General features: G+C 48.2%; 1 protein-coding gene across 8 annotated transcripts in view; it reads right to left on the reverse strand.

The window, feature by feature from the left end:
* LOC140391880 (spermatogenesis-associated protein 13-like) overlaps window positions 1–15,514 on the reverse strand; it is a 524,178-nt gene that overhangs the window by 313,222 nt on the left and 195,442 nt on the right. The gene's annotated exons all lie outside the window — the stretch shown is intronic.

Consider the following 15,514-nt stretch of genomic DNA (forward strand, 5'->3'; position numbering starts at 1 on the left):
AGAAAAATTAAAAGTGAAGCGTATATAACTAAACTGTCACAACTTTAATGTTACTAAAGGCACACCTCTACGGTACATAATTGCTGCTTCCCTTCATTGGTGGGTAACCCATCTCAAAATTGCTTGTTCAATTGCAAATATTCAACCTGAATTATATAAATGCAGTCAATTTTTCAAAGTTTTCAGTCCACAAGTGACTGCATCTTCAAGCCTTTTCTCAGACTATGCCTCCAGAAGGGGAGAGAGCATCCTGTCGTTTGTCGATGTACTGTTCACATGCTACTTCTCCCTCGTGATTGAGGAAACCAAGTGGCCACTGTCTGTACATCCCCCCTGCACTCCATGCAGTCAGTGGTGGGTGGCGCACAAGCAAGCAGCAGCTTTGAGTGGCTGTTTTACAATTTATCTTCTGGAAAGCCATTGTGATGCAGTCAACTGAAGATGAGAGAGCAATAACTGCTAATGTACAAAAGATAGCAAAACAATCACAGATATTGTGTGGTCAACGCTGTGATGTAAAGGCAGGTGGAAGAGGAGTGAGAAATTGTACTTTAAGATTTAGGAGATAGAATAGTCAAATTGTACAATCCAAAGCCAATGGAACAGAACACAGAATTGGAAAACAAACTGAACACATTCATACATACATGCAGCGTAAAGCTTTACAAACAGGAAACATATTTCAGAAATTTGAGTATTTATTCTTGCCATTTTACATTCATTTATTTTAATGGACAGAAAACTGACTGGGCCCAGCCCACATTCTTGATTTTTTGATTTCTTCGAATCCCTACAGTGAATATGGAGGCCACCTCCTTAAAAACCTACTCATCCGGGCCACAGTCATATGAGCCCTGTGGACCACCTTGAACTGAATCAGGCTAAGCCTGGCACACGACGAGAATGCATTGACTCTTTTCAGGGCCTTCTCCAATAGCCCGACTTCCAACTTCCCTCCCACCTCGTCCTCCCACTTCCTCTTCACCTCCCCGATTTGGACCCCTTCCCACTCCATGAATTCCTTCTATATTTCCGAGACCCCTCCCACTTCCCAACCACTGTTTTACACCTCACCTTATCCTGTAGTCCCCTTAGAGGCCGGCGAGGGAAGCTTGGAACCTGCCTCTGGACAAAATCCCATACCTGCAGGTACCGGAATCTGTTTCCACCCGGTAACTCAAACTCCTCCTCTAGCTCCTCCAGGCTCGGGAAATCCTCCTCAATGAAGAGATCCCCAAATCTCTCAATCCCTGCCTGTTGCCACCTCCTAAAGCCCCCGTCCAGCCCCCGGAGCAAACCTGTGATTATCACAGATCGGTGACCACACCGACATCCCCTCCAGACTCAAGTGCTGCCTCCATTGCCCCCACACTCTCAGGGCTGCCACTACCACTAGGCTTGCGGCATACTGAGCCGGCAAGAACGGCAGAGGTGCCTTTAACAGAGCCTCCAGACACGCGCCCTTACAAGATACCACCTCTACCCGCTCTCACACCGACCCCTGCCCCCACTTCCTAACCACCAAACTATTAGCCGCCCAGTAGTAATTAATAAAGGTCGGAAGGGCAAGGCCTCCCTCCCCGCGCCCCCGTTCAAGAAGGATCTTCTTCTCCCTCGGGGCTTTACAGCCCATATAAAACCCGAGATCGCCGCGTTCACTTTCCTAAAAATGCCTTGGGGATAAAGATTGGGAGACACTGAAACACAAACAACAATCTCGGGAGGACTGTCATTTTCACAGTCTGTACTGTCCCCGCCAATGACAGCGGGAGCACGTCCCACCTGCGGAAGTCCCCTTTCATTTGCTCAATCACCCTGCCCAAATTTAATTTATGAAGCTGCCCCCAGTCCCTTGCCGCCTGAATCCCCAGATATCTAAAACTCCTTTCCACCACTTTGAACGGCATCTCCTTCAGTCTCCTAACCTGCCCCCTTGCCTGGATCGCGAAGACCGCGGGGGCGATTCTCCGATCGCGGGGCTAAGTGCCCGCGCCGTCGTGAACACCGTCGCGTTTCACGATGGCGCAAATAGGCCCCCGCCACGACCGATTCACAGCCAGAAAAGGGGTCACCAGCGGCGCCGCAAGAAACGCAGTGAGCGTTGCGCAGGACCAGGGGCGTCATCGCGCAACTCCAGGATGACGCTGCGCTACGCATACGGAAGTGCGCGGATCAGCGCACACACACACCGGGGCCCGACATGGATGAGCCCCGTCGCGTCGCTTCCCGCATCCGGGACAGCGACCTGGAGGCACTTCTGGATGCAGTGGAGGAGCGCCGGGCCATCCTCTTCCCCAGACGTGGACACCGGCAGCCATGCAGCACCATGAGGCGTGGATGGCGAGAGGTTGGGACGGCAGTCAGCGTTGTGGGGCACATCCCCTGCACGGGAGACCAGTGCAGGAAGAAACTGCATGACCCCACGAGGGCAAGTGCCCTGACACTCCCCCCGGGCATCACCCCCACCCCCCTGCCCATGCCGGGGATGGGGTGGGGGGGGGGGGGTGCTGGGGCCCACGTTGCACCCGGGACACATGTGGAACTCCCCACCCCACCTAGTGGGCAGGTGCCATGGCGTGGGTCGTAGTGTCCCCACCTTTTGATAATGTGGCGTTCATGTGTGCGTCCTGCCAATGTCCGCCTTACCATGAGGTTCATCTGCTTCCCCCCCCCCTCCAAGGGCAAGACAGCTCACAATTACAGGGAGAGTGCAAAAACCGGAGGGGGATCACCTGAGCTGCACCCCCTGACCGTCTATGAGCAAAGGGCACTGGACCTTGCTGGGGGAGCCGCCAGCTGGGAGGTATCGCCGTGCCAGTTCGGAGGCGAAACTCCAAGTGAGAATCCCCTGTATGCATGCAGTCCTTCAGCCCATCAGTACCCCCAGCCCCCCTCACACTCCACCCCTCTCACACCCCACCGCCTGACACTGCACCACCCCCACAGTCCACACCCTCACACACCACCGCCTGACACTGCACCACCCCCAAACTCCACCGCCTGACAATGCACCACCCCCACAGTCCACACCCTCACACCCCACCGCCTGACACTGCACCACCCTCACAGTTCACACCCTCACACCCCACCGCCTGACACTGCACCACACCCACAGTCCACACACTCACACCCCACCGCCTGACACTGCACCACCCCCACAGTTCAAACCCTCACAACGCCCCTTCCACCCCCTCACATACGACCCCATGTGTCTAACGAAACATGCCTTACTGTGTACTCCAGGGCCACACCAGCATCGCCGTGGAACTGCCCGTTCACCCCGCCGCCGTACAGCTCCAACCTCTTAATAATAAGAACATAATAAGAACTAGGAGCAGGAGTAGGCCATATGGCCCCTCGAGCCTGCTCCACCATTCAATGAGATCATGGCTGATCTTTTGTGGGCTCAGCTCCACTTTCCAGCCCGAACACCATAACCCTTAATCCCTTTATTCTTCAAAAAACTATCTATCTTTATCTTAAAAACATTTAATGAAGGAGCCTCTACTGTTTCACTGGGCAAGGAATTCCATAGATTCACAACCCTTTGGGTGAAGAAGTTCCTCCTAAACTCAGTCCTAAATCTACTTCCCCTTATTTTGAGGCTATGCCCCCTAGTTCTGCTTTCACCCGCCAGTGGAAACAACCTGCCCGCATCGATCCTATCTATTCCCTTCATAATCTTATATGTTTCTATAAGATCCCCCCTCATCCTTCTAAATTCCAACGAGTACAGTCTCAGTCTACTCTACCTCTCCTCGTAATCCAACCCCTTCAGCTCTGGGATTAACCTAGTGAATCTCCTCTGCACACCCTCCAGTGCCAGTACGTCCTTTCTCAAGTAAGGAGACCAAAACTGAACACAATACTCCAGGTGTGGCCTCACTAACACCTTATACAATTGCAGCAGAACCTCCCTAGTCTTAAACTCCACCCCTCTAGCAATGAAGGACAAAATTCCATTTGCCTTCTTAATCACCTGTTGCATCTGTAAACCAACTTTTTGCGACCAATGCACTAGCACACCCAGGTCTCTCTGCACAGCAGCATGTTTTAATATTTTATCATTTAAATAATAATCCCTTTTGCTGTTATTCCTATCAAAATGGATAACCTCACATTTGTCAACATTGTATTCCATCTGCCAGACCCTAGCCCATTCACTTAGCCTATCCAAATCCCTCTGCAGACTTCCAGTATCCTGTGCACTTTTTGCTTTACCACTTATCTTAGTGTCGTCTGCAAACTTGGACACATTGCCCTTGGTCCCCAACTCCAAATCATCTGTGTAAATTGTTAACAGTTGTGGGCCCAACACTGATCCCTGAGGGACACCACTAGCTACTGATTGCCAACCAGAGAAACACCCATTAATCCCCACTCTTTGCTTTCTATTAATTAACCAATCCTCTATCCATGCTACTACTTTCCCCTTAATGCCATGCATCTTTATCTTATGCAACAACCGTTTGTGTGGCACCTTGTCAAAGGCTTTCTGGAAATCCAGATATACCACATCCATTGGCTCCCCGTTATCTACCGCACTGTTAATGTCCTCAAAAAATTCCCCTAAATTAGTTAGGCACGACCTGCCCTTTATGAACCCATGCTGCGTCTGCCCAATGGGACAATTTCCATCCAGATGCCTCGCTATTTCTTCTTTGATGATAGATTCCAGCATCTTCCCTACTACCGAAGTTAAGCTCACTGGCCTATAATTACCCTCTTTCTGCCTACCTCCTTTTTTAAACAGTGGTGTCATGTTTGCTAATTTCCAATCCGCCGGGACCACCCCAGAGTCTAGTGAATTTTGGTAAATTATCACTAGTGCATTTGCAATTTCCCTAGCCATCTCTTTTAGCACTCTGGGGTGCATTCCATCAGGTCCAGGAGACTTGTCTACCTTTAGCCCCATTAGCTTGCCCATCACTACCTCCTTGGTGATAACAATCCTCTCAACGTCCTCACCTGTCATAGCCTCATTTCCATCAGTCACTGGCATGTTATTTGTGTCTTCCACTGTGAAGACCGACCCAAAAAACCTGTTCAGTTCCTCAGCCATTTCCTCATCTCCCATTATTAAATCTCCCTTCTCATCCTCTAAAGGACCAATATTTACCTTAGCCACTCTTTTTTGTTTTATGTATTTGTAGAAACTTTTACTGTCTGTTTTTATATTCTGAGCAAGTTTACTCTCATAATCTATTTTACTCTTCTTTATAGCTTTTTTAGTAGCTTTCTGTTGCCCCCTAAAGATTTCCCAGTCCTCTAGTCTCCCACTGATCTTTGCTACTTTGTATGTTTTTTCCTTCAATTTGATACTCTCCCTTATTTCCTTAGATATCCACGGTCGATTTTCCCTCTTTTTACCGTCCTTCCTTTTTGTTGGTATAAACTTTGCTGAGCACTGTGAAAAATCACTTGGAAGGTTCTCCACTGTTCCTCAACTGTTTCACTATAAAGTCTTTGCTCCCAGTCTACCTTAGCTAGTTCTTCTCTCATCCCATTGTAATCTCCTTTGTTTAAGCACAAAACACTAGTCCTTGATTTTACCTTCTCACCCTCCATCTGTATTTTAAATTCCACCATATTGTGATCGCTCCTTCCGAGAGGATCCCTAACTATGAGATCCTGAATCAATCCTGTCTCATTACACAGGACCAGATCTAGGACCGCTTGTTCCCTCGTAGGTTCCATTACATACTGTTCTAGGAAACTATCGCGGATACATTCTATAAACTCCTCCTCAAGGCTGCCTTGACCGACCTGGTTAAACCAATCAACATGTAGATTAAAATCCCCCATGATAACTGCTGTACCATTTCTACATGCACCTGTTATTTCTTTGTTTATTGCCTGCCCCACCATAATGTTACTATTTGGTGGCCTATAGATTACTCCTATCAGTGACTTTTTCGCTGTTCTATTATTCCTGATTTCCACCCAAATGGATTCAACCTTATCCTCCATAGCACCAATGTCATCCCTTACTGTTGCCCGGATGTCATCCTTAAATAACAGAGCTACGCCACCTCCCTTACCATCCACTCTGTCCTTCATAATAGCTTGATACCCTTGGATATTTAACTCCCAGTCGTGACCATCCTTTAACCATGGTTCAGTAATGGCCACTAAATCATAGTCATTCACGATGATTTGCGCCATCAACTCATTTACCTTATTCCGAATACTACGAGCATTCAGGTAAAGTACACTTATGTTGGCTTTTTTACCTCTGTTCTGAATCTTAACACCTCAATCAGTAACCTCTCCTAAGATATATTTCCTCTTAACCTTTCTCCTAATTTTCCTTGTCGTTGAACCCATATTTTCATGTAACAACCTGCCGCGTCGCTTACCATTAATGTTTTCACTTCCCGTTTTATTTCTTTTAGTATTCCTGGTCCTATTCACTGAGCTCCCCTCAGTCACTGTACCTTGTACTGTCGCCCTTTTTGATTTTTGACTATGGCTTCTCTGCCTTACACTTTCCCCCTTACTGTCTTTTATTTCTGTCCCTGTTTTACTACCTTCCAACTTCCTGCATCGGTTCCCATCCCCCTGCCACATTAGTTTAAACTCTCCCTTCTGGCCACAGGGACGCACGGGACAGAGGGAAACGATCACGGGCAGGAGGGCCATCCTCTGAGGCCAGGCCATCGAGGCGTGACGCACAGAGGACAGACAGAGACGTCAGGACGGACAGTAATGACTCTTATGACAGTGAGACGGATGAGGAGGGGACAGCCCGGACAGTGACGCACAGAGGACGTCACACCATTCAAGGCACAGGGGCACGGCACCTGGCATCGGCCGTGGTCTCAATGCACCGGGCCAAGGTTCCACACAGGAGACACCAGAGCTGGGGACAGACGAGGACCTAGCGGCCGCGGCACTGCTGTCACCCACACCCTCCAACATCGCAGATACACTCACCTCGGTTGGGCAAGTAAGTGACGAGGCTTCTGGTTCACAGACTAGTGCGCACCACACAGCCGAACTGGTACAGCAGGTGGAGGTAAGAGCAACCGAGGGGCTGGATGGTTGGAGGGCAGGCCAGGCCCAGAACCCAGCTGCTGCCCAGACGGCTCCCGGGTCCCTGGGCATTCCAGGCCCACCCACAGGTCCGGTGCATTTACTACTCCAGGGACCGGCTGTCTTCTGGCAACTGCCGACGCAGCTGGAGCAGTCCATCCATGTCCACGAGCAGGGAGTGGTGCCGGTCATGGCTGCAACCCAGGCCGACACCGCACGGGTGATGTTCGTGATGGAGGCAATGGGGGAAACGGTTTCGGCCATGGGTCAGGTTCTTCAGGGCGTGGGGCTTAGTGTGCACTAAGTTTGTTGTGCATTTGATGAAAATGTGGAAAATGAAGAGAATAAAAAAAAGAAAATCCAATTTGCACTTTCTCCAGTGTTATGGTATGGAGACCATAATAGGCAATGAATGGAATACAAGTGAAGGCTGACAACGGTCCTTGACCAGTTTAATGTACTTTCACTACTTTGAATTCTATACCCCTAGAAATAAATCCCAGTGCTTTGCTAGCTTTTTAAAATATAAATTTAGAGTACCCAATTCATTTTATTTTCCAATTAAGGGGCAATTTAGCGTGGCCAATCCACCTAGCCTGCACATCTTTTGGATGTGGGGGCGAAACCCACGCAAACAGGGGAGAATGTGCAAACTCCACACAGACAGTGACCCAGAGCCAGGATCGAACTTGGGACCTCGGCGCCGTGAGGCAACATGGCTAACCCTCTGCGCCACCGTGCTGCCCTTTGCTAGCTTTTTTAATTGTTTCGTTGACCCACAATTTTGTTTTTAGTGATTTGTACACTTATGTCCCTTGATACCTTTACACTTCTATGCCGTTTAATTTCTTAAGTGTAGGTGATGTCTCTGTGTTACTACCAAAGTGCATTATCTCATGTTTCTCTGTGTTAGAAAGTTCATTTGCCATTTAAGTGCCGAGTGTTCAAGTTTTACAATGCCTTATTGTATTATGCTTTGTTCCTCAGTATTGACTATACCCCACAGTTTGGTATTATCTGCTAATTTGTATACAGGAGTTGCTTGCACCCCAATCCAAATTATTAATGTAAATTATAACCAAGGGTCCCAGCATTGATCCATGTGAAAGACCAGTTTCTATTTTCGTCCATGTGATTAATTATTCTTTATCCCCTACTGTCCGCTTTCTATTTTTAGTCAATTTGCTATCCATTTAAGCTACCTGTTGCTTGATTTCACATATCTATCATGTGGTATCTTATCAAAGGCATTTGGAAATCTAAGTATGACATCTACTACATTATTCTCATCTGCTATTTCAGTTACCTCTTCAACGAATTCTGCCAAGTTAATTGAACACTTTTCCACTTTGCAAGTCCTCCTCTTGGACAGCCTCCTGTTTCATGTTGCCCTGGTCAGTATTATGGCTGAACTTTCTCCTTATCTTCACAGATATTTTATGGCTGTTGGACTGGAGCGGTATTTGCAGGACCAGTGTTTTCCTCAGCCTCAAAAGGAATTTTTCACCCACCACTTCTCTTTCAAATTTTGAAACTTTTCTCATTTGCTAGTACTTCCCTGCATATAACACACATGGGCTTTGCCTCCTCAATTGCATTGTCACAATTGACAAAACCAGACGTCAAGAAATAATCTTTATACTTCTTTGTTCTGAGTTAAGTTTATTTTTTCAAGGCTGTTAACCAGAGGTCCTGGAGCCTTATCACTACCACTGCTCTGTCCTGTCCTGGACTGCTATCTCCAGAAGATTCTGTTACAAGATCCTGTCCAATAGACAAACTGCCTATTTGAGTCTCTGGTCGTTTCTTACTTTTAAGAAAACCACTGATCTTCACAGTTCACTTACCTTGCTTGCCAACAGCTGAAAATCGATGCAACCTGGGACCAAAAGTATATCCCTGGGCGGTGCTTCACGTTAATTCATATGACCTATTCTCTGCTGTTGCTTCTGGCTGGAAGACTCCACAAGCAGCCGAATCTGTCTCTCCATTTAAAAGGTGATAGTGACCACAATTCTCCATGTAAAAGCTGGTAGCAGCTGCTTGCCGCTTCTCCCACGATCGGGACCACCGTGGAACGGCGGGACCGATCGCTCAGCAACACTCCCGTCACCCGCCCACGACCCACCCACAGGTACAACCCTGAATTTGAAAAACCCTGTGCCTGACCTCCTTTACTACCCCTCCTACATTCCCCTTAGCTTTTTAAAAATAAATTTAGAGTACCCAATTCATTTTTTCCAATTAAGGGGCAATTTAGACTGTTCAATCCACCTACCCTGCACATCTTTCGGTTGTGGGGGCGAAAGCAACACAAACTCGGGGAGAATGTGCAAACTCCACATGGACCGTGGCCCAGAGCCGGGATCGAACCTGGGACCTCGGCGCCGTGAGACTGCAGTGCTATCACTGCGCCACCGTGCTGCCCACATTCCCCTTAGCTAACTGAGACATACACTCCCATTCTTGCACCTCTGATATGTGATGGTACTCTGGAGTAAATTATGCACTATTTCCTCTTCCTTTCAATGTCAGAGCTAGAACAGGAGAATTGCTAGGTCAATGATACTGAGGTGGAGCGTCATAAGTCAAAAATATTTCTTGCTGACGTGAAACACTACTGTTGACAAACTCTCACATACGCTAATCTCAACATATAGATCATCGCACCATCAAATTTATGGCTACTATTTTTAATTCACAGATGAAGAATCGTTCCCAGTGTGAGTCGGAAGGCAGCAACTTGAAATGATACCTTAGTACCAAGCCAGGAGGAGACGGAATTAGAGAGAAATATGTTTGCAATGAATTACCATTTATAATCACTACCCCGTGTCTTATAACTCCTCAGAGATTGAGTTATGCGCCAAAATACTTCTAGCTGTTAAAAGATAAAACAAAGCTTCACTTTTCGAATAGTTTGGGTAAGGATTGCTCACAAAAAAAGGCTCTTCCCATGTGCCATTTAACCTCAGAGTACAACATGCATGCAGTACTCTTTCCTTCTCCACCCAAAGGTCGATTCAGATAACATTCCATCATGCTAGTAAACATTAAGATCTGTACCTCTTCGCATACCACTTCTCTATCTAATGATGGGTTCCTTCCAACACTGCATGGAACATATTAATGGTTTGTTATGTAAAAAATGAACCAGTCAAAGTCACAGTCAACATCAACCCTGAACTGTTAATGTAAAACAATTCACACTACAGTTAAAAATCCAATAGGCAGAATTGCTTTACTAGCAGTTTTTATGTATTGATGATTCTATAAACTACTGGCAAAGAATAAATCATTAATGGTCAATTTTGCAACATAGCCGGATATATTTCTTTAATAATGTATCAATTAAAAATGATCAAAATAAATCTTACCAATAATCAAAAGAAATCCAAGTGCTTTGCTGCTAAAATAAATTGCTCAAGCTACATCTGCCTAGTAATTACTGTTGGCAATATAAGCAGCCACACACTTAACACACTTGTAAGACATTCTTCTGTGTATTTTAAGTGGTTTAGCAATCCCACTAAAAAGCAGTGCCGTTTAAAATTTTAGTGTTTCGCTACTAATAGTTCTGACAGTAATTTCTGAGGTAACATTAAGATTGTGTCTACATAAGGGATCCTTTGCTTAATAAAAATTGGGGAAGGGCAGCACGGTGGTGCAGTGGTTAGCACTGGTGCCTCACGGCGCTGAGGTCCCAGTTTCGATCCTGGCTCTGGGTCACAGTTCGTCTGGTGTTTGCATATTCTCCCCATGTTTGCATGGGTTTCGCCTCCACAGCCCAAGTAAGTGCAGGCTAGGTCAATTGGCCACGCTAAATTGCCTCTTAATTGGAAAAAGATGAATTGGGTACTCTAAATTTAAAAAATAAATAAATAAAAATTGGGCCTTCATCAGTAAAGCAAGGAAGCTATGTGGAAGATTTCTCAAATACTAGGTAGGCTCCAGCTGGAGTATTGAGCCGTCAATTCAGGGAACCAAAACTTTGGAAGGATGTTAAAGGCCTCAGGGAGAGTGCACAGAGGAGAATTACTACATTAACATCAGCGAAACAGTATATGGAGAGATTAGAAATGCTGGGCCTGTTAACTCAAAAGCATGAAGCGTTTTAATAGTTTCTCCTTATTTATTCTATTTCCAGTAGTAGATGGATTGATACCCAAGGGACACAAATGTAAAGTATTTGGTACAAGGAAACAGAGGCAAGGAATAATCTAAAGTTGAACTTCTAAACTAGAAAAGGGTTCACTTCAATGAGAGGGGATCTAGCCAGGTTAAAATGGAACCAGAAATTTACAGAAAAAACTTTAACAAAATAATGCATAATCAAGAAAGAACTTTTGTTTTACAATGAGTGACAGTAACTTGGAGCTAGCTGCCTACTAGGGTGTTGATATGATCAATGTTCATGAAAGAAAATTGGATGGGCACTTGAGAAAATAAATAGAGACCGACTGCATTGCTCTACAGAGAGCCCGCATGGATTCAATGGGCTGAATTACTTCCATTTGTGCCGTAATGACCAAGATACAAACTACTTTTAATGTAGTGATTTATTATAACCTGGAATGCATCACCTAAATGGGTGTCAGAAGCAGTTAAAATAATTTCCAAAAAGGGAATTGAATAAATACTTGAAGAGGAAAAAATTGCAATTGCATGGCTATGTGGACAGGGGAATGAATTAATTGGATAACACTTAAGAGCGAGCAAAGGGATGATGGTCTCCTGTGCTGTAGGACTTGGGTGTCTAAAATGCATTTGCTCTGTGTTATTTGAGTTATCATTCAAAACACCACAATTTCAGCTCAATCAAGAACTATCCAATTGTTACATCCAGAGTCAACTAGTTCAATGCTATCCTGGTTGGCACTCAAATTCTTCTTCATCCAAAACTTCATTGTTCACATCTTAATTCATATCAAATCTTGTTCATGCAAAAACCATGCTTACCAACCTATATTGTTGCCCGATTTACAATCCCTCAAACTTAAGGACAGGAATAATGTATGTGCTGTAGGGGGCACAAGCCGTAAATATCTGAATAAGTAACAATGTACCAAGAGCAGAGTACTAGACAATCAGTTCTGTGTGAATTGGAAGTTTCACAGCAACAATTAGCTGACCCACATGTTTGGAGATGCTGGGTGAGATATTCCAGCTGTTCTGGCCCCACCGGCGACGCTCCCCCACCATGAGTTTCCTGGTGTCATGGGGTCGACTCAAGGGAAATTCCACTGATAGCGGCGGGACCAGAAGTACCCACCACTGGCCAACGGTGGGCTGCCAAGAAACACACCACGGAGAGGCCACAGAATCTTGCCCAATATCACATGTAGTGGTGCACACAAAAAAGGAAAGGAACTGCAACAAAGATAGAGCCCTGGACCACACCAGAGATTGTCATAGTTGGTGGGAAAGGGATGTAGTTACTGCATCAGGTTTGATGTGCATAGAACACTAAGAGAGCAACCAGCATGGTAGCTCAGTGGGTAGCACTGTTACCTCACAATCCCAGGTTCGATTCTCGGCTTGGGTCACTGTCTGACGATCATTAATTGCTGTTGAAAGTGGTGGTGAACCAACTTCTCGAAAAAAAACCTGAGTGGCTTGCTGAGCAATTTTAGAGATTTGGGGCATAAACATTTATCAAAACCACCAGCATCCCCTCCAGCTTTCCACTGACCATCACGAACCGCCCCCCTGGAATCAGCCACAATGTTCCTCACCTCGAACACCACCCACTTTTCACTAACATCACCACCGCCCTCGTCTTCATATCCATTCCTAAGTGGAACACCTGCCCCACCCATCCTTTCCTCAACCTTGTCTGGTCCCCTATCTTTATGGGAGTCTCCTGCAAAATTGCTACGCCCGCCTTCAGACTGATGCAGGCAGGGAAGGCGCGGCTGGACAGGTTACCAGTGGAGTTTTATAAAATGTTTCGGACGGACCTGAGGCCACTGCTGAATCGATGACTGCGTTCCAGGGGTGGTAGGCAAAGACCAAACGCGGTTTCTGAAGGGAAGGCAGTTGGCAGCACATGTGAGGAGGCTGCTTAATGTAATCATGATGCCTTTGACGGGGCAAGAGGTGGAGATAGTGCTAGTGATGGACGCGGAGAAGGTGTTCAATCGGGTAGAGTGTGAGTATCTGCTGGAGGTGTTGGTCAATTCTGGTCCGGACACTTCTGGGTGTGGCAATGCAGAGCAAGGTCGCATATTCGGTAGCTCCCGCTTGGAACGGACTTTTGGGCTCTTTTACAGGGCCCCCATGGCATTTGTTTGACATTTACTGGTGTGGCAAGAAGACTGCGACATTCCCATGACAGTGTCCCCCAGGAATGTTATGTCTTTTGGCTACCAGACCCGGCAGAAACAGTAAAAGATTTGGCTGCAACAGGATAAACAGGGCCTCTTCCAGAATGCAGGCGGGGGAAGGGCAAGCTTAAAGCTGCAAGCTGACCTGAGGGCCTTTATCAAAGGCGAATTCTAGTAGAAGAGGGAACAACTGTGAAAAGATCTCACCAAGGCCAGTGAAGAAGCGGGTACGAGGCTTCCGGTGGCGGCCATGGAGGAGTAGGCCGCGCATTCGTCAGCTCCCGTCTGGAACGGACTCTCAGACCTTTTTCAGGAGTTTCCACGGACATTTTGGGGCAGATTGGTGAAGCGAACACTGCCAAAAGGATTCCCTCTCGAGACTTCCGGTTGCGGCTATGCGGAGCTAAGTCGCACATTCGGCGGCTCCCGCATAAACGGACTTTTGGGCTCTTTTCTGGCCCCCAAGGGCACTTTTTCGACGTTTCCCAGTGTGGGAAGGAGTTAATAATAGCTCCCCGTCAGTATATGGCTTTAACTAGGAGCGGGGTGACAGAAAAGGTGGTGGTGGACCAGAAGAAGGGAGGGAAGAAGGACAAAATGGCGGCGGGCGGAGACCAGGCAACGTGGAGGCAGTGGGCGGAGGAGCAACAGGAGGGTATCCAGCGCTGCCTCAGAGAGATTAAAACGGACTTGCTAGAGCCGATGAAGGCTTCTATTGATAAGCTGCTGGAGACACAGACGGCCCAGGGGGTGGCGATCCGAGAGGCACAACAAAAGATCTCTGACAATGATGAGGACGAGATCTTAGTCCTGGCGGTAAAGGTGGAGGCGCACGAGGCGCTCCACAAGAAATGGCGGTTCGAGGAGATGGAGAATCGGTCGAGGCGGAAGAATCTGCGGATTCTGGGCCTCCTGGAGGGGCTGGAGGGGCCGGACGTGGGGGCCTATGTGGTCACCATGTTAAACTCGCTGATGGGAGCGGGGTCCTTCCAGGGGCCCCTGGAGTTGGAATGGGCCCATAGAGTGTTGGCGAGGAGGCCCAAGGCAAACGAGCCTCCGCGGGCGGTGCTGGTGCGGTTCCATCGGTTCGTCGATCGGGAGTGTGTGCTCAGGTGGGCCAAGAAGGAGAGGAGCAGCAGGTGGGAGAACACGGAGGTTCGGATATATCAGGACTGGAGTGCGGAGGTGGCGAAGAGGAGGGCCGGGTACAATCGAGCGAAGGAGGTGCTGCACAGGAAGGGGGTGAAGTTTGGCATGTTGCAGCCAGCGCGACTGTGGGTTACCTACAAGGACCGGCACCATTATTTTGAGTCTCCGAAGGAGGCGTGGGCCTTTGTTCAGGCCGAGAAGCTGGACACAGACTGAGGGTCGGGATGGGCGGTTGGGGACTGCGGTGGATATGTTATGCCTATTTTTGGTTCGGCGGGGGGGGGGGGGGGGGGGGGGGGCCATTGCATTGTTTTGAGTTTCTTTTTCCTGTGTTTTTCCCTTTCGGGTTGGGGAGAGTGGATGGGGCGGGTTGGGCACTGTTTTGGTTGGTGGCGGGGCCTGGTAGGTGGAGAGCGCGGGATTCTTTTCTCGCGCTGAAGACTTGGGGGGCGGGACCGGGGCGGGGAAGCGAGGATTGTTTCCTGCACTTAGAACGGAGGGGGAGAGCCTTTGAATGGGGAGCTGGAGAGGAGGGTGTGCCACACAATGGGAAGAGTCGAAGGGGAGGCGGGAGTGGCCGGGGTCAGCAGGAGTCAGCTGACTTGCGGAAGTGCAATGGGGGGGGGATGGGTCCTAGCCGGTGGGGGGGGGGGGGGAATTGAGTTGCTGCTGCTAAGATCAAGGAGGAGCTGGAGCGAGTGGGGGGGCGTCGAGACGGGGGTATGCCGCTGTGGGGAACGGGCCGGGTGTGGGGTGCGGGCGCGTGGCATGGCTAGTCGGCGGGGGAGGGTAGTCCCCTAATCCGGCTGATAACCTGGAATGTAAGGGGACTGAATGGGCCGGCTAAGCGGGCCCGCGTGTTCGCGCATCTGAAGGGGCTCAAGGCGGATGTGGTTATGCTCCAGGAGACACACCTGAAGGTGGCAGACCAGGTAAGACTGAGGAAAGGGTGGGTAGGTCAGGTGTTTCACTCGGGGCTAGATGCCAAAAATCGAGGGGTGGCG

Source organism: Scyliorhinus torazame, chromosome 15, assembly GCF_047496885.1.
Source record: "Scyliorhinus torazame isolate Kashiwa2021f chromosome 15, sScyTor2.1, whole genome shotgun sequence".
NCBI lineage: Eukaryota > Metazoa > Chordata > Chondrichthyes > Carcharhiniformes > Scyliorhinidae > Scyliorhinus > Scyliorhinus torazame.